The 17,641-nt window shown below is 37.5% G+C and overlaps 1 long non-coding RNA gene across 1 annotated transcript; it reads left to right on the forward strand.

The window, feature by feature from the left end:
* Positions 1-1,904: 1,904 nt before the first annotated feature.
* On the forward strand, positions 1,905-7,396 carry LOC143267639 (uncharacterized). Its single transcript, XR_013042982.1, has 4 exons — positions 1,905-2,047; positions 4,637-4,696; positions 5,728-5,769; positions 7,240-7,396. It is a non-coding gene; the product is annotated as an uncharacterized LOC143267639 (long non-coding RNA).
* The last annotated feature ends 10,245 nt before the right edge of the window (positions 7,397-17,641 follow it).

Genomic DNA, 17,641 nt, shown 5'->3' on the forward strand with positions numbered 1-17,641 from the left:
ATTGTCTTACCATGCAGAGGGCTTAGTCCAGTCCCATGCAGGCTCCACAGCCATTGATCCAGCTTTCATGATTTCCCAGTAGTTTGTTTGGTCCTCTCTGCAGGTTTCCCCATCATGATCCTGTTGCACTTGCTCATAGAATCCCTCTTCACTCTCTTTGACTGGACTCCTGGAGCTCTGCCTGGTGTTTGGCTGTGGATCTCTGTGTCTGCTTCCGTCAGTCACTGGAGAAAAGCTCTGTGATGACAGTTAGGGTATTCACAGATCTGATCTCTGGGGCAAGCCAGTTCAGTTCAGGTACCCTCTCCACTATTTCTAGTAGTCCAAGCTGGGGTCATCCTTGGGGATTCCTGGGAACTTCCCTAGCACCAGGTTTCTCTCTATCCCTGTGATGTTTCTCTGTATCATTATATCTTTCATTGCATTCCCCCTCCCTCCCTGTTCCAGCTCAACCATCCCATTTTCCTATGTTCTCATCCCCTATTCTCCATTGCCCACCTCTTGCCCCCAGTTTACTCATGGAGATCTCATCTATTTCCCCTTACCAGGGTGACCCATGCATCCCTCTTTGTGTCTTCTTTGCTAGCTAGCTTCTCTAGAGTGGTGGGTTGTTGTGAGGTTATCCTTTGCTTTACAGCTAGTATCCACTTATGAGTGAGTACATACCATGTTTGTCCTTCTGAGTCTAGGTTACCTCACTCAGGATGATATTTTTTAGTTCCATCCATTTGCCTGCAAATTTCGTGATGTCATTGTTTTTCTCTGCTGAGTAGTATTCCATTGTGTACATGTACCACATTTTCTTTATCCATTCTTCAGTTGAGGGGCATCTAGGTTGTTTTCAGGTTCTGGCTATTATGAATAATGATGCTATGAACATAGTTGAGCATGTGTCCCTGTGGTACGATTGAGCATTCCTTGGGTATATGCCCAAGAGTGGTACCATTGGGTCTTGAGGTAGACTAATTCCTACCAACAGCTGTGGAACCTGATGGGACCAAACTAGGTCCTCTACATACAGGAGACAGTTGTGTAGCTTGGTTTGTTTGAGGAGCCCTGGGAGTGGGATAAGGATCTATCCCTGGTGCATAAACTAGCTTTCTGGAGCCTATTACCTATGTTGGGACACCTTGCAAAGCCTTGATGCAGTGAGGAGGGGCTTGGTCCTGCCTCAACTGAATGTACCAGGCTTTGCTGACTCCCCATGGGAGGCCTTATTCATTTGGAGGGAGGGATGGGGGTGAGGGAGAAGGTTGAGGGAAAGCGGGAGGAGGGATGAGAAGGGATCTGTGGTTGGTATGTAAAATGAATAAAAAAAATGCTTAAATGAATATTTAAACACTGGATGTTATTCTTGGTTCCTTTTCTTCTAAAATTATATATCTGATTTTCAATAAATCCAGTGAGCTAAAGTTTCAAACTTTCAAAAATTTAATGGTCTATAAGCATGCTTACATTGATACCATCATGACTCGGGCCTTATTCTTGAACCTTTGCTATAAATTCTTAAATTGCTCCCTGTTTTCTGTCACTGAACATCATATACCCAATTACTATCTTTTTTTAATATAAAACTCAAAGCAATCATGCACAATTGCATCTGATCTAATTATTTTATTTTAAGATCCTGTAAGTGCACCATTACTTCTTGTTTCCATTATAAAAAGGACACGAAATCAAATGTACAAATCAGATGTTATTAAAAGATCATTTGCAAATGAGAAAAAACAACTACAATTTTACTAAGAATGCATTTCACTTTTTGTAGAAAAAAAAGCATTGAGTTTGCCTCTGAACCTTCTACTTACATTTCAGCCTAGATTTGATTTGATTGTACTTCATAACAGAAAAAGATCAAATGCCCTGCGGTAGATACAGATCAGGGAAACAGCTAGATATTGGGCAGTTCTGGAAATGCTTGAATGAAAAGATTGGCATCAGTAAGATAACAGATACAAGTTAAGTAGGAAAAAAGTTTAAATAGCTGTGAGACTGAATCTCAGCTCACATTGGGAACCATCTGCCCATCTCAAAGCTTGGAAATAAGGTAACACTATTAAAAACGACTCACTGTGTCTGTTTTATTTTTTTTCTTCAGGAGGGAAAAATGACTTACCACATGGAAACTGAAAATTGAGATGCCTTAGAACAGTATGTTTATTTCAATATAAGTATATCAGAAATTACTTAATACACAAGTAAAGACTTAAGAAAATGAACTCAGAACATAAGCTGTCAGGGATGCCATGATGTATTTTTAAATGGTAGAAGTTGTAATGGTTACTTAACTTCAAGACTGTCTGAAGTTCTAACATCTGAAAAGAATATAAACAGTGAATTAATAGCATTATTTTATTTTCATGTATCATTTTACTTGACACAATAAAGTCACCAAAACTGAACAATTATTAGACCAAGAAATTTTTTACCTGGCAAACACTGTTACTAATTATCACTGAAATTTACCCAATCTACATATGAAAATATTTATTTTAAAAGATTCTTTTAGGCTTCTGGAGGGGGTCAGAATGGTTGTTGCTGACAATATTAGGTGACTTAAGAAAAGTAAAATTTTATTTACTTTATCCAGTTTTCACTGAGAGTGTCAGTATTCAAGGATAAAGAAGGACATTAATGGCATAGTACTAACATTTCACCTGATGTATCATTAACTTAAGTTCAAAATGGGTAGAGAAACAGATGAACTGACAGATGACAGATATATAGATAGAGGATAGAGATACATAATAGATAGATGATAGATAGATACATAGATAAGTTGATTATTGGTAGATAAATAGATGATAGAAGATATTTAAAAGATAGATAGATGATAAATAGATAGATAGATAGATAGATAGATAGATAGATAGATAGATAGATAGATAGATAGACAGATAGATAGATGTTCAATTAAGTTGTTCCAAGGTTTAAATATGAATCCTATAATCCTATAAAATATTCTGAGGTATTTTTGGTGCTTTTCTATGTAAAAAAAAATCCCTTTTCAATGCCAAATTGTAGCGTAAAGGCATTTTAAATATCAAAAACACTAAGTGGGGAAAACATTCAAATTTGAATATAATCAAATTTGTTCCATAAAGAAAAAAGAGCTGGAACCTAATTTAAAAAAACAGTGTCTGAAGAAAAATTACATATTTTAAGAATCTTTATTGGCAGCATAACTTTGTGAGATGTTATTTTCATGGTTTGCATTGCAAATATAGTCTTAAGTGGCCTAATTAGTGGTTATTTAGGATGATGGTATACAGAGTTGGACATGAGTTGCAACTTCCTTATTTCAAACCAGCATGGTATATAAATAGACAATGTTAGATAGAACATGATCATTTGGGGTAGCGTATTATTTTCCTAAAAAATTTTCCAAACCTCGAACTTAGGTAACCTTGTACAATTAAAAAAAAAAACTGTTATGGACATATTCATGGCAATGGGAAACTATTGCCTTCATATACGTACCCACTGATAACCCTACCAGGATCCAGGGCATAATTCCATTCCAATAGTCACACAGATGACTAAACTAACGGGGTCATGAAACAAAACCAAAAGCCATGAGTCTGGGGAGGGGCTGAGTAACTCAGGGGAATGGCTGGTAGGCACTGGGAAGGAGGTAAAAGAAGGGAGGCTGGTCAGAATATATTGTGTTCATGGATAAAACTATCAACAAAATTAATCAGTGTTTAAAATATTAAAATGCTAAATCATTTAAAAAAAAATATAGAATGTTCCTCCAGGCGGTGGTAGCGCACGCCTTTAATTCCAGCCTCGGGAGGCAGAGGCAGGCGGATCTCTGTGAGTTCGAGGCCAGCCTGGTCTCCAAAGCGAGTTCCAGGAAAGGCGCAAAGCTACACAGAAAAGCCCTGTCTCGAAAAACAAACAAACAACAACAACAACAACAACAACAAAAATAGAATGTTCCAACCAATCAGATTAAGATATATTCTCACTGAAACTAAAGCTGGGCATTTTATACATCCCCACATATTTAGGGGCTAGTTTGTAGGAATCTGAGTTTCCAAGCATACACAGCTTCTAGAGGCAAATTCTGGGAGTAAAATTAAATAATGATTTGACAGACTATTTGGAGAGTGTACAGGAGAGATAGTGATCATTTCAAGCACCCCTTCACTCCTTGGGTGGGAGTTTGATGCCTAACCATCAGGAAAATGATGAATCCACCTTTTAGGTCACTGAAGCCAATGTGATACAAGACCGTGAATGTGTATAAGGGAAGGGTAGGTAGCAATGAGTGGTAGCAATACTCAAAGAATTGGCACATACTGGAGAAATGGAGTATCAACAACTTGCAAAAGAAAAAATGTCATTCTGCATGGATAGATGCAGTTATTGCTCTAAGTGCTCAAACATAAGACTGAGGTGAATCAATGACCCCTCCAGACAACATAGTGCTTGTAGGGATGTGTTCCTCGTCAAGTCACCTGGTCTTCTCTCATTGGGAGGATTATGAAACAATGAAAAATCTACATAAAATATCTTGTACAAAGAGAAAATTTTCCTTCCTTGTTTTACTACTGTTCGTTTGGAAGAAGATGAGTTCTTCCAATGATGATACTTAATATTTAATAAATATATTATCATTTTTTCTTCATAGAAATTGACAATGAAATTCCTGGTTTTTATGTGTGTTTTGAATGTGGTGATGGAAGGAACAGTAAGTAAATAAAAAACTCTGGGTTTCCCTTGCTTTATAAAAAGGATTCTAGACAATAATGACATTATGGTTAGACTGTGTATTAAATTATAAACTCAATAATTGTAAATAACAGCAAGTTGCCTTGCATATTTAAATATAAGTACTCCATTTACCCCAAATTTATAATTTTACTAGTGAAAATGTCTTGCCACAGAAACTTGGGTCCTTGACAATAAAAGAAACTATTATCAAGCCTGCTGAAGTTTTCCCCAAGTTAACTAAGACCACTGCATCCCACTCAAAATGTTACCCATTGTGAACTTAGTGTGTACACCTGCTTCAGTCGCCCTTGTTATTTTGTATGCATTTAAATGGCACTTTCATACAAGCAACACTAAACAGAATCAACACACACACAAACACATAAAACAAAGAATAAGAAGACATGAATCTGAGAAAGAGCAAGGTAGGGTATGGAAAGGACCAATGGGAGGAAACGGGATGGGGTAAATTATGTAATTATATCTTAATTTAAAATAATAAATGGTATTGTCTATACATAGTAGAGTTTTGAGATTGTAAATTTTATATATGGTTAAATTTAAACTTAATATATAATACAACAGGGTTGACAAATTAATTTAATATAACCATAGGCCATATTTGAGGAATTTGCAAATTAACCTGGAAAAACTATTTTTGCTATGGGCTTAAATAGTTTAGTACTCAATAAAATAGAAATGTTTTTATATAGTCATATAAAACATATGTGTGTGTGTGTGTGTGTGTATCCATATATGTGTTAGGTAAAATATCTTAATCCAAGCCAGAAATTAAAAATGATTCTATAAAATGCTATTTTGTGTGATATGAGGGATAATCTAATTGAAAATGACTATACAATTAGGTAAGTTATGAAATTCAGTGTTGCAACTATAGGATTCTGTCCACAATTATTTTGAATATAATCATGGATTGTTATAGAGAACATTCTAAAATATTTTTTTTTTTAATTTAAACAACTAACTCTCTTTCTGTCATTGGTTCAGTGGGAAAATATCCCAAATGCCTGGGATCCATCCAGTGAAAAGGTAATCATTTAATATTTTAACATTTAAATAAGACTTTTGCTGATTTTTTTCTACCACATCTGAAATGCATTTCTTTTTGTGTTGCTTTGCACCTTTCCTGGAACTCACTTGGTAGACCAGGCTGACCTCGAACTCACAGAGATCCACCTGGCTCTGCCTCCCGAGTGCTGGGATTAAAGGCGTGTGCCACCACTGCCCGGCCTGAAATGCATTTCTTAATTCCCCTAATCATTTACTAAATTTGTTGTAATCACTATGACTACCGGAAAAAAAAAAAACTTTGTTAATTAAGTATCATATGTATCATCATTCATTTTAAATATATAATTATAAAATTAGAGAGTAGATTTGTGCTTGTTTATTTAAAGTACTGTTCCACTATAGAACCCAGTCTGGTCTCAATTTCCCATCCTCTTGCCTGAGCCCCCAAGGCTGTATGCCTTCGGGCTATGTTCTTCATTTGTGATTGAGCTGTGCCCAGACAGAATATATATCACATAAATACTGGTAATTTAAAGTTTGAAGAATAAACAAGAATATATAAAATTAAGTAATAAGTGCTAATTTTTACCTGTTTATTTGAAGGTTTTTTTTCTTTGTTTGAAATGTTAAAAAAAAAAAAGGTATATTTTTTAAACTGGTTAAAGGGCCAGTGGTGCATGCAGTTCGAAATATCTCACTTAGATTTCAAACTGCTGGACCTGTCTTTGCTGTGTGACCCAGTCAGATGATGTCCACTATCACATCATCTTTGTTCCAACTTGTACAAGAAATTATATTCCTCCACAAAAATAAATATATACCCCCAAATAAAGCTATGTAGTTATTATAAAATACAATAAAAAGTACAAAGAGTCTAGACATGATCTTAAAACTATTGTGTGGGTTCTCTAAATCTTAGCTGCACTGTTAATTAATGAATTTTCTCATATGGAGAAGATATTTCTGTTGAAGAATTATTTTAACAACCATATCATATAATTATGATTTAATGAGTATCTAATGTGATGGGATATTCTGGGATGATATCAGAGAAGTTGAAAGATACTCCAGTAGGGAAAGAGTTATGTCCCAAAAAGTTGAAAGATGCTCCAGTACGGGAAGAAGTATGTCCCCAAAGTTGAAAGATGCTCCAGTAGGAGAAGAGGTATGTCCCCCGCGTTAATTCATTCCTCATCATATCTTCATATGTCACCTTCATCACCTGCTGACTTCTGGAAAAGCACAAGGTGAGAACTTTTAGGAGGTCTCCAAATGCCCCCAAGGACTATACAAAGACATCTGAGTAAGCCAGAGGTTCTATAAATAAATTTAGCCTCATTCTCAGGTTAGCAATAATGGGTAGCAACATTTCTGGAAATGTATTTACCCAGAAACCCCTTCCGGACCAGAAACCAGTGAGGCTGTCAGAATGCTGACCTCATTATTAACACAAGCACTTCATTTCTCATTTATCTTTTTCATCCTTAGCATTTAGATAACATTAACTTTCAGGATGACGATTATTCCCAACGGGTGCCTCCAGGAGACAATTTACAAGATCTTCCAGACTATGGTAGTGATGAAGAAATTCTGTATTTTACACCTCCTGTGTAAGAAAACAAGGTAATTTCAGTTGTTAGACTACAATGTTCAATACCTAAAGATCAATACTTAGTAACAGGATAGCCCAAGCTAATTGTTGTTTATTGGTGTGATTTTATTCCCACATCTTTCAAGTAGAAATAATAGTACTTTAAGAATGGTGTTTGTGCCGGGCGGTGGTGGCGCATGCCTTTAATCCCAGCACTCGGGAGGCAGAGGCAGGTGGATCTCTTTGAGTTCAAGGCCAGCCTGGGCTACCAAGTGAGTTCCAGGAAAGGCGCAAAAGCTACACAGAGAAACCCTGTCTCAAAAAAAACAAAAAAAAATTAAAAAAAAAAAGAATGGTGTTTGTCTGAGTAATATATAAGATTAAGCAACACCAAATAATCAAGTAATAAATGTGAGTGTTATTGATTCAAGATTTTTTTAAAGGAACATTTCTTCAATGAATCATTTTAAAATGAAAATTTTAAAGAGGGCATAATATTCATGTTTGTCTTAGCTTATTAGCATATGAAAAACAATTTCCAGGTTTAGAATACTTATGTACCCATAAATATACCAAATCAGTATTACCTCAGCAGAAATAAATTTTCAAAAGCAAATATTGATTTCTATTTCCCATGCATCTACATAAACTCTTTTTCAAAGTCTTATGTCAAGATAAGCATTAATTTTGTGTGTTCTGTATTATTTTATTGATGAGTAAACTAAAACACAAATGACTAATTTGCCTGGAATTACATTGGTTGTGGGTGATAGAGAACTTACTAACACTGGTTACAATGTTTGATGATCATTGATAGTTCCAAGAATATACTTCACAATGTTAAAACTGTGGAATGAAAATTGAGGTAATGTATTTGTAATAAAAAGAAGTGTAATAAAAAGCACTATGATATTCTAAAGTAGCATAACAATGACATACTTGTTGGGAAAAATGTGGTTGTTAGTCTTGATGTTAAAGAATTCTGCATATGTTTGTATGATGACTGACCCCATTTAGATAATAAGTCAACAGTCACTATATAATCATGCTATGGAAACAAGTTATCTCAAAAATATTAATGTTCTTTGAATACTATTTCTTCCTCACACTAGATCATATCCATATGTATCTGACACATGACTCTCACTCATGTGCTCCCTCTAGTACATATGACCTCAAAATTTCAAGACAAGGGTGAAGAGAGAGAAGGAACAATCTTGACTGCCATAACCAGGAATGGAAAACATAATGAGCCTCCACGGCCTGAAAAGAAGTCTGAAAGCATGATGGAGAAAGCAAGGCCCTTACACTTTACACCACACACCACACTGTGTCTGGAGGGAGCCTGGAGGGAAAACAATTGAAATCAGTCAAACTGGTCGCTTATATTTTGAGTCACTAATATATTATTTTTTAAATTTTCAGGTGCAAACCTTTGAAACATGGTCCTTTTTTAGCAAATCAAAGTTTAACTCAGTGTTTTCCTTTCCTGAGGTTGTTTCAACTGTGATGTGACTGTGAGCCACATCAAGTGTAACAGTAGAGAAGAATAGTGGCTTGAAATTGGAATTTCTTTGCTTTTACTAATAAATCTCTTGCAAGCATTGAATGTTTTGCTTCATTTTATTCAATTTCTCTGGAGCCTACATATAACAGCCAAAGCTATATGCTGTTATATTTTGGCTTATCTCACCTAATTTCTATGTCTTCATTGCCTTACCACACATGTATCATACCTGATATCACACCATTAACCACTCATTTTAAGGTAGCTCCTCATTTTCTGAAGAATGAAACACCCAAAATGGCAGAGCCTAGGCTGAGGAATATATTCAATGGAATAAGACATCACATTGCTGTTCTCTGAGCTCTACTCTGTGGTGGTATTGTGTTCCCCAAAATATTGTGCACCCAAATAAACTTATCTGGGGTCAGAGACAGAACAGCCACTAGATACAAAGGCTAGAAAATGGTGGCACTCACACCTTTAATCCTAGCATTCCAGAGGCAAAAATCCCTCTGGATCTCTGTGAGTTCCAGGCCACATTGGAAACGGCCAGTCATAGTGACACACGCCTTTAATCCCAGAAAGCGAGTCTTTAATCCCAGGGAGTGGTGGTAGAAAGCAGAAAGGTATATAAGGTGTGAAGAGCAGAAACTAGAAGCATTTGGCTGGTTAAGCTTTTAGCTGGTTAAGCTTCAGGCTTTCGAACAGCAGTTCAGCTGAGAGATGAGGACACAGAAGCTTCCAGTCTAAGGAAACAAGATCAGCTAAGAAGTTGGCCAGGTGAGGTTAGCTGTGACTTGTTCTGTCTCTCTGACCATCCAGCATTTCACCCTAATAACTGGCCTCAGGTTTGATTTTATTAATGAGACTCTCTAAGATTCCTGCTACATCTGGCGCCCAACGATGGTGGTATGAATTCATGACAAAGCTGCTTGCGGGTCCCTGCTCAGACCCCAGCTACTCTCGGCTGGTTGTGGTGGTGCACGCCAGTTGGATTTGCTGAAGGAGGCAGAGGCAGGAGGATCCCAAGTTTGAGGGTGGCCTAGGAGGCTTGCTAAGGAAAAGCTTCGACCCAGGCCCAGCCACAAACGGTGGTGGGACCATGGAGGCAGAGGCTGCTGCTCCATGTTGCTGGCTACTTCTCTTCATGTTGGTGACTGCAATGATGTTGCAACCTGGGACAAAAGGTTTACTGCTGCTGGTTCAGAGAAGAATTGCCAGGACCATGGTGTTACAAAAAAGCATTGGCAAAGGTCAGTTTGGAAAAATTTGGCAAGACAAATGGTGGAGAGAAATTGCTGTGAAGATTTTCTCTTCTAGGAAAGAACGTTCATAGTTCCGAGAGACAGACATTTATCAGACTGTGATTACTCCAAACCACAAAGGAGGTACAAAAAAAAAAATCAACATTATCAACAATTTCCAGAATTTAAAATCCTGAATCATGACAGGACACTAGTGGAATTCAGGTGTTTCTGGTACATGGACTGCTCTCACCCAATGTGAGGTTGAATTGTTGACCTTGTGTACATCCTACTTCATAAATGAGTCTGTCAGATACGCTAAGCCTATAGGCTGAAGAGGATAGCTGCAGAGTGAAGGGTAAGGCTCTTGGGCTTTCATCTTTGCATTGGTTCTATGTTTCTTAATGAATAAAACAGTTGCTTCTACACTACTCCAAATGTAGTCATTAACAAGCAGCCTTTAGTTCTCTTATATCTGCTACAGGAGTTATTATATCTGCTACAGGAGTTATTCCGTGGAGTAGGAACTGAGGCGTCAACAATAGAAAAATAATTGTTCTCAGTCAGATTACAGTACAGCAGAATTATACAGAGGGAAAAAAGATAAAACAAGATGTAAATAAAACAAGTGCTGAAGAAGAGAGTATAGTGCTTCAATAGAGCCTGGCACAAGGCTTTACCAGGGACTACTGACATACTTTAGAGTACATTTGCATTTTCTGGCTCCTTTCGGTGCATCAGAGGGAAGAGATTTATTTGAAAATTGTGCAAATATAGGGTTGTTCTGGAAAGATGGTGGCCATTACTGTCAAGTAAAAGTATATCTCAGGCCTATGTTCTGCATCAGTTCCATTCAGACTTGCTGTTGGTGAACTCTGTCCCAGCATTACGTGAAAACTGGCAGCATGCCTCTAGAAATGCAAACGATCACAATGCTTCCTATGCTTCCACACTAAGATCATCTGGGATCTTATATTTTATTAAGAATCTTTCTGACCTAACTGCCATCAAATCCCCAAGCCACAACTCCTGAGAATAGTGAAATGTAATAGACTGCATGAATAATGCAGTCCTGTCTGTGCTATAGGTCCATGAGCCTTTTTTTCCATACCTTCCTTCAGCATCCCAGCTGGCCTAGGCAGTTAGCTCCTTGAAAGGAACCTCTGTTCTAATTCTCATTTTTAGCCACTCAGTTCATCCTGGACAACCTCCTTCTCCAACCTACTTGTCTATTGCTGTAGAAGTGACCTCCCTAAGATGCCCTGACTTCAGTATTAATGGAAACTTTGCCATTGAAAACAGCAGATTTCTGATTGCATCCTCAGCTGTACCGTTCATGACGCTCTCCAACTTCTCACCTTTTCTCACCTTTATATTCTATGCCCCAATACCCCCAAATATAGTCTTTTCTTTTCATATAATCCCAGTCACCATACCAGTATGTTTTTAAGTAGTCAATGGCAATCAGAGCAAAATGAAAAGAAAATGTTGTATCTACTAAATGAAGTATAGTACAAGGAGAAAGCTGAGTGGATTGGTTATATGACTTTCTCCAAACCCTCAAACATTATTTCTTCCTTACAGAAATAGGTAAGTATATAAAAGAAAGATAAGTATAATTTAATTATACAAGAAAAATACAAGTAGTATGTAATCCCAACACTTAGAAGAGTTGAAGCAAGAAATTCTATGTAAGCTTGAGGCCAGCATGAGGTCAGAGGACCCGGGCTTCATAGCAAGACTGTGACTCAAGAAACAAAAGAAGCAAAGAACAATGGAGAGAAACCAAAAAGGCATGCACCTTCCACACTACAAAAATCCTCTACTCTGTGTGTTAGTACAAACACCTCTTGGGAAAACTTGAGCACAAAACTTGTATAACTCTCTCTAAATTTTGATTTTGGTGTATTTAACTCAGCACCCTTTGAACATGCCAGGTTCTCACAAAACAAAGCTTACCATGCAAATTACAAAGTCTTTAACATGCTTGTTTTCCTTTAAACGTGTTTAGTTTGGCTTTCACGGACACATTTAATCAAAGAGACATCTTCACTAGCAGTGTTTTCTCACTGTAAATTTCCTTCTCTTTAGCCCCTAGTCTCTTACCTTCTCTGTGCTCCTGGGTGCTGTCAAGGTCACTACTGTGACCTTTCCTGAGGAGTGTGTGTATGTTTCTATAACTTATCTTACCAATCTCTCATTGGCTTGATTTAATTATCAATCCACTTCTTTTCTTTCTGATGATTGCTTCCCAAGTAAATCCCATTTCCTGACTACCCAAAATATGCAATTCCACAAGAAGGCTTTGATACATGGCTATAAATACCCAGTGTTCCCTTTCTATAACTGGTTCATTTTCTCTTCTGTGCTCCATAAGTCACAGCCCAGGGAATTCAGCCAAACAACCAAATTTAGACTCATGAAAGATTTCAGTTCTCTGCCCTTTGAGAAAATATTTTCAACTCTTTGCACTGAATGCTGATAAGACACTACACTTGTGCTAAAAGGTGCGTACTTGGGGTAAGATCACTGTGCATTTTTCTTCCTTATACTAATACATAATTGTTCTTACATCACCCCTAGACCCAGTCACTTCACTGAAGTCACTTAGGAGACCCATATTTTCATTCAATTCCTGTAATAGGATGCACCTCAAAATTTTGGCTGCCAAATCAGCCTTTTCTTGAACAGGGGATCCTCTTTGGGTGGACCACCCTTCTTCATATGGTCATTTTTTTTAAACCTTACTTCAGGGCTGATAATGGCATGTTCAGAGGAAAGGCTGAATGCAATCCAACAGCCCTCTTTCTGTGTGGAAAAGTGAGACTCCTTCCTGGCTCTATCACTAAAAAACATCCACGGAAGTATCAATGCTGGACAAACTGCACAGAGAATTCTCTGCCTCTGCTCCCATTCCACCAGCCCAAACCCAACAGTTTCCCAGCTTAACTGTGATCTCCCAGTTAGCTGGAGCCTGTCCGAGGCAGAGGGACAATGTGTTAATAAAGTAATAGTGGTATATATTTCTCTCTCTCTCTCTCTCTCTCTCTCTCTCTCTCTCTCTCTCTATCTATCTCTCTATCTCTATCTCTACCTCTATCTCTATCTCTATCTCTCAAGTCTTTTATCAATCTAAACAATCTTAAATATTCCCAAAGTCATCGCTTCGCGGCCTTTTGGCTAAGATCAAGTGTATATTCCCAAAGTCTTTCAGTGTTGCTTCTGGAAGCCTGACTTTTTAGTTATCCTTATGGCATTTTACATATTGGTGGAGTTTTACTCCAAGAAAAGAATATCATTTTCCCACAAGTAAAATAAGGTAATTGGATGTTTGGAGGGGAAATCACTTTGTCCTGATTCTCTCAATTATATATACTAGCAGACACAATTGTATTTGCTTCAACCAGATTTCTTCTTTATACCATTCCAGTTCTTGATTGTACAACTTTTTTTTTCAACAAAATGGAGTAGAAAGAAGTTAAGAAATTTTCAAAACAGAAATAATTAGGCTGTGAAATTATTCTGGAAGATGTCTTCCTATTAGAGACTGGCCACAGGATGTTTTTAAAGGGACATAAAACTAAGTGAGCTGAATCTTTCTCAAAGAAATGAACAGTTCCCAAGATCAAAGAAAAAGGACTGTCATCTTCAGGTTTTAAAGAAAGGACAAGTTGTTCCTCGCTAACAAATACAACAGAAAACATAATATCAGAAAATCCTCAACACCCTTCAAATATGTTACTAAATTTCATAAGTAAAAAATGAATATTCACCTTAAATATATCTAAATGATGTGCTGTCTCATGTCAATTTGTACAGCCTCTGTGGTGGCTCTATTATTATCAGTGGCTTTTCTCGGAGAAAGGAAGCAAAGCACCCAGTGGAACTCCAGAAATATGTGAGTCAGCCTTCACACCTAGGCACTGGAAACAGGGTGGCAGAGCAGAGAATATAGAGAACCACTTCAACTCAGTGCTAGGTAGTTTCAAAGACAGTTCCATCAACTTTGAAACCCAGTTCTACTCAGGCTAAAAAAATTAAATAAGTCATTCCTTTAGCTAGTATAATAACAACAGTTCCACAGATAACTAATTACCTTCATTATAATCTTGATATTTTCTAAAAACATTCCACACACTTCAGGTACTAATCTAGACATGATCATTTAAGCTTGTTCTCTCTTTCTTTCTCATTTACAGTGAGGTTTCCCCTACCTCGGGAAGGTTGTTCTTCAGTTCCAACAATTAAACAATACAGCCTTGGAAGTTGTCAATAATACCAGAAATAATTACAAATTGTCTAAAGCTGGCTTTGGGGATCACAGGTTTATAATTCTGTCCCCTTTCTGATATCATGTGCTCACCCTCTTCATATCCCTGGGCTTCTGTGTCTTGTCTCTGGATGTCACCTTAACAATAAAAGGGACCTTTCACAAAGCAGTCTATCCACATGTCACCTATAACCTCCTGAGATCTATGCTTAGCATTTGTTCATTTAAGCAAATGTTTAAAGGTTTGTTTTCAATGATGGATACCACTCATTTATACTCAAAGCTTTGATATCCAAAGTCTGCAGAGTTATAATAAAAGATCTACCGAAAATTAAATCATGTTTCTCTGAGAAACATTCCTGTATCACTGAGTGGGTGATAAGTAGAAAACATTGATGGGAAAATGGGAAAAAAAAAAAAAACCTGACCCTTGAAATTAGCAAGCCTTTAAAATAACTGGTAAAACTGGAGTTCAGTTTTGCCTCTGGGCACACAGATGGCTGGCCTGTGGCCAAGCCTTTTCAGCTCTGGTGCACTGATGATGCCATTGCCCCGGGTGGGAGGTTGAGGAAGGCAGTGGCGTGGTTTGAGTTGGCTTGGTTTCTGACTTTCCCTTCTGGCTTTGTTTCCTTTGGCTTTCTCTCATTGGCAGACAAGGTGGCCTGTTCTCATTTGTGAGTGCCTTCATTGGTTTCTCATGTCACATCTAATTTCCTAATACTAGACACTCATCCCTGGAATATGTCATGTGCTCTGTGCTGTCTTCAACAACTCATTAGTCCATGCCCTTTTCAGTGGAAATCCTGCAGAAGCTGGATACATTTTGACTGTTTGCATAGTCCTTGAGAGATGATAGCCTGTGCTCTGAGTTATACTAAATATCATTAAGTAAAATCCAAACAAATGACACATCTGCAATTTGTAAGCTTTCAAAATTAGATTTCAACAGAGACAGACTTCTCCCAAATAATTGGCTTTTTTTCTGATTTTACACATTTTCTATGCTTTATAACTTATAGAAAACATGAAGCCACATTTACCATTACCTAGGAGTTAATGACCATAAATCATTCTAGAATGTTTTATTTTTTTTATCCAAGAATCTCTAACTTTTCCAATTTCTTCAATGCATATAATTGGCTGACATGAAGCATATGCTCAATTATTTGAATTTGGAGGGTCAGGAATCTTTATCTGAAAAATTTATAAATGCTTCACGAAAATATGAAGTTTGCATTTTATAAGAAAAAGAACATTAATGGAAATATCAAACACACAGCTGGTGGAGAGAGCGCCCTCGTGTGGTAGAGGGCTGGGCAGTGCACTACTGAGCTACAGCCCAGGGATTTTGAATGAGCTGATATTTAACCAGCTTTGGGGTTGACAGTTGCAATTCATAGGGCCTCACTGTACCCATTTCAGCCATTAAAATTGATGAAGCACCTTAAAATTCATCTCAGTACAGCATTCTAAGCTGCTTTATGCATCATTTATGGCAAGCACTCACCTATGATGAAATTCTACTTCTTTTCAATTAGCCACATAAATATTTAGACAAAATATTCAAAGATCAGACTCACCAGGAAATAGAAAGACACATTTGTTCGAGTCTCTGGTTCGATATATCATTTTATTCAAGTTTAGTATTCCTGTATGAGAGACTTGATTTTTGAAATCAGATAAGGAAAAATGTTACATGACTTCAGGGGGAAGTGTTTGGTAACTGGAGAGAATATCTGTTGGAATCACTGTTGGAAACTGATGCCCTTGCATTTAAGCATACTAAGAAGTGAGAGCCTCACGAGAATGCATTGCAAGTGTCAGCATGATTGATGATGATTATGGACGGGGCTTCTTAAAGAGGACTCCCTGTACTTCAAACAGTATATAACGTATTTCTTGGGTTATGTATTTTAATTCTCACAGTAATTCCACAAGTCAAATGAAACTATCATAGTTACTAGTTATAATTAAGGGTAGGAAAATAAGGTCTCAAGAGAGTAGGTTCTCACCAGAAATACAGGTAAAATATTTCAGAGCAAGGATGATCCAATGCCAATAACTGCCCTCACTGGAAAGACCCTGGAATGAAACCTCTGTAAGAGTAAAGGAAAAAAAGTCATAAGAAAGGGTCAATAATAGGGGAATCTGAAAGGCATAAGGAAACTTACAGAGATTCATGATTCAAATGTCTTTGTGATCTCTCTCTCTCTCTCTCTCTCTCTCTCAACTTTTTTCATTCAGTTTTTGTCACTGTGTATAGATAACTGTATAAGTGAATACCAGAGTTGGCTAATTTTAATAGATGTCACTGGCCTTTGAAAACAACTTCCTTGAAGACAGCAGATGACTCCTCGGCCAAAGAGGTATAAGTAACAAAATAGACTACAGCTGGGACCACGGCTCTTACCGAAGCACACATTATGAGGTGCGTTGCCTTTTCATTTGCTTGCTTGAGTCTGTCTGCAACACTTCTTCCAGAATGATCATGCAAAACTGTAATCCTAACACGGAGAAGCAATCTGCAGCAACAAATGACCTGAAATCTCACCAAATTCAGCTGTTTGTCTCTCCCTTCCCCTGCGCTGCAGATCTTCGCTAAACTCCACTAGGCATTTTTTGACCCTGGGGAATCCAGACTGAAAAACTGAAGTTGATGAATAGCTATTTTCTGGAACATTGCCAGTGGCCACCACAGAAAGAAAACAGTACATTATCTTAAAGCGTCTGGCCAGAGGTAACATATATTTCTCACTCATATTTAGCTGATCAAAGCAAATCACCAAGTGTAAACACTGCAAACTAGACCATGAAATGTACTGGGATGAGGAATGGAAATACTTACTAGACATTACTAACAGGTGATGCATACATTGCCTTGCTTAATTAATACATGCCAGTTGCCAACAGGATGAAATTCAATCATATTTATTTGTCTAAGAAAATCCTTCATGAAGTGACCCCTAACTACTGTCTCTACCTCACCTCCTATCAATTCACCACAAGTATCTTACATCCCAATTATCCTGAATTAGCAATGATCCTCAAATTGTCAAGTTATCTCAAGTCCAATGTATTTGCACATGATACACGATGCTTAGCGTGTTCTTTCCTTGTGTACCTGCCTGATAGGACTCTTCCCTGCCTCTATGTCCCAACTCCAGGATTTTCTGCATTATAAAGTTTTGTCAGAGATGAATATGGTTACACATACTTGTAATCCCAGCACTCAGGAGGTTGAGGCAGGAGGATGGAAGTGTACAGGCTTTCTTAGAATA

This window comes from Peromyscus maniculatus, chromosome 10 (genome assembly GCF_049852395.1).
Source record: "Peromyscus maniculatus bairdii isolate BWxNUB_F1_BW_parent chromosome 10, HU_Pman_BW_mat_3.1, whole genome shotgun sequence".
NCBI lineage: Eukaryota > Metazoa > Chordata > Mammalia > Rodentia > Cricetidae > Peromyscus > Peromyscus maniculatus.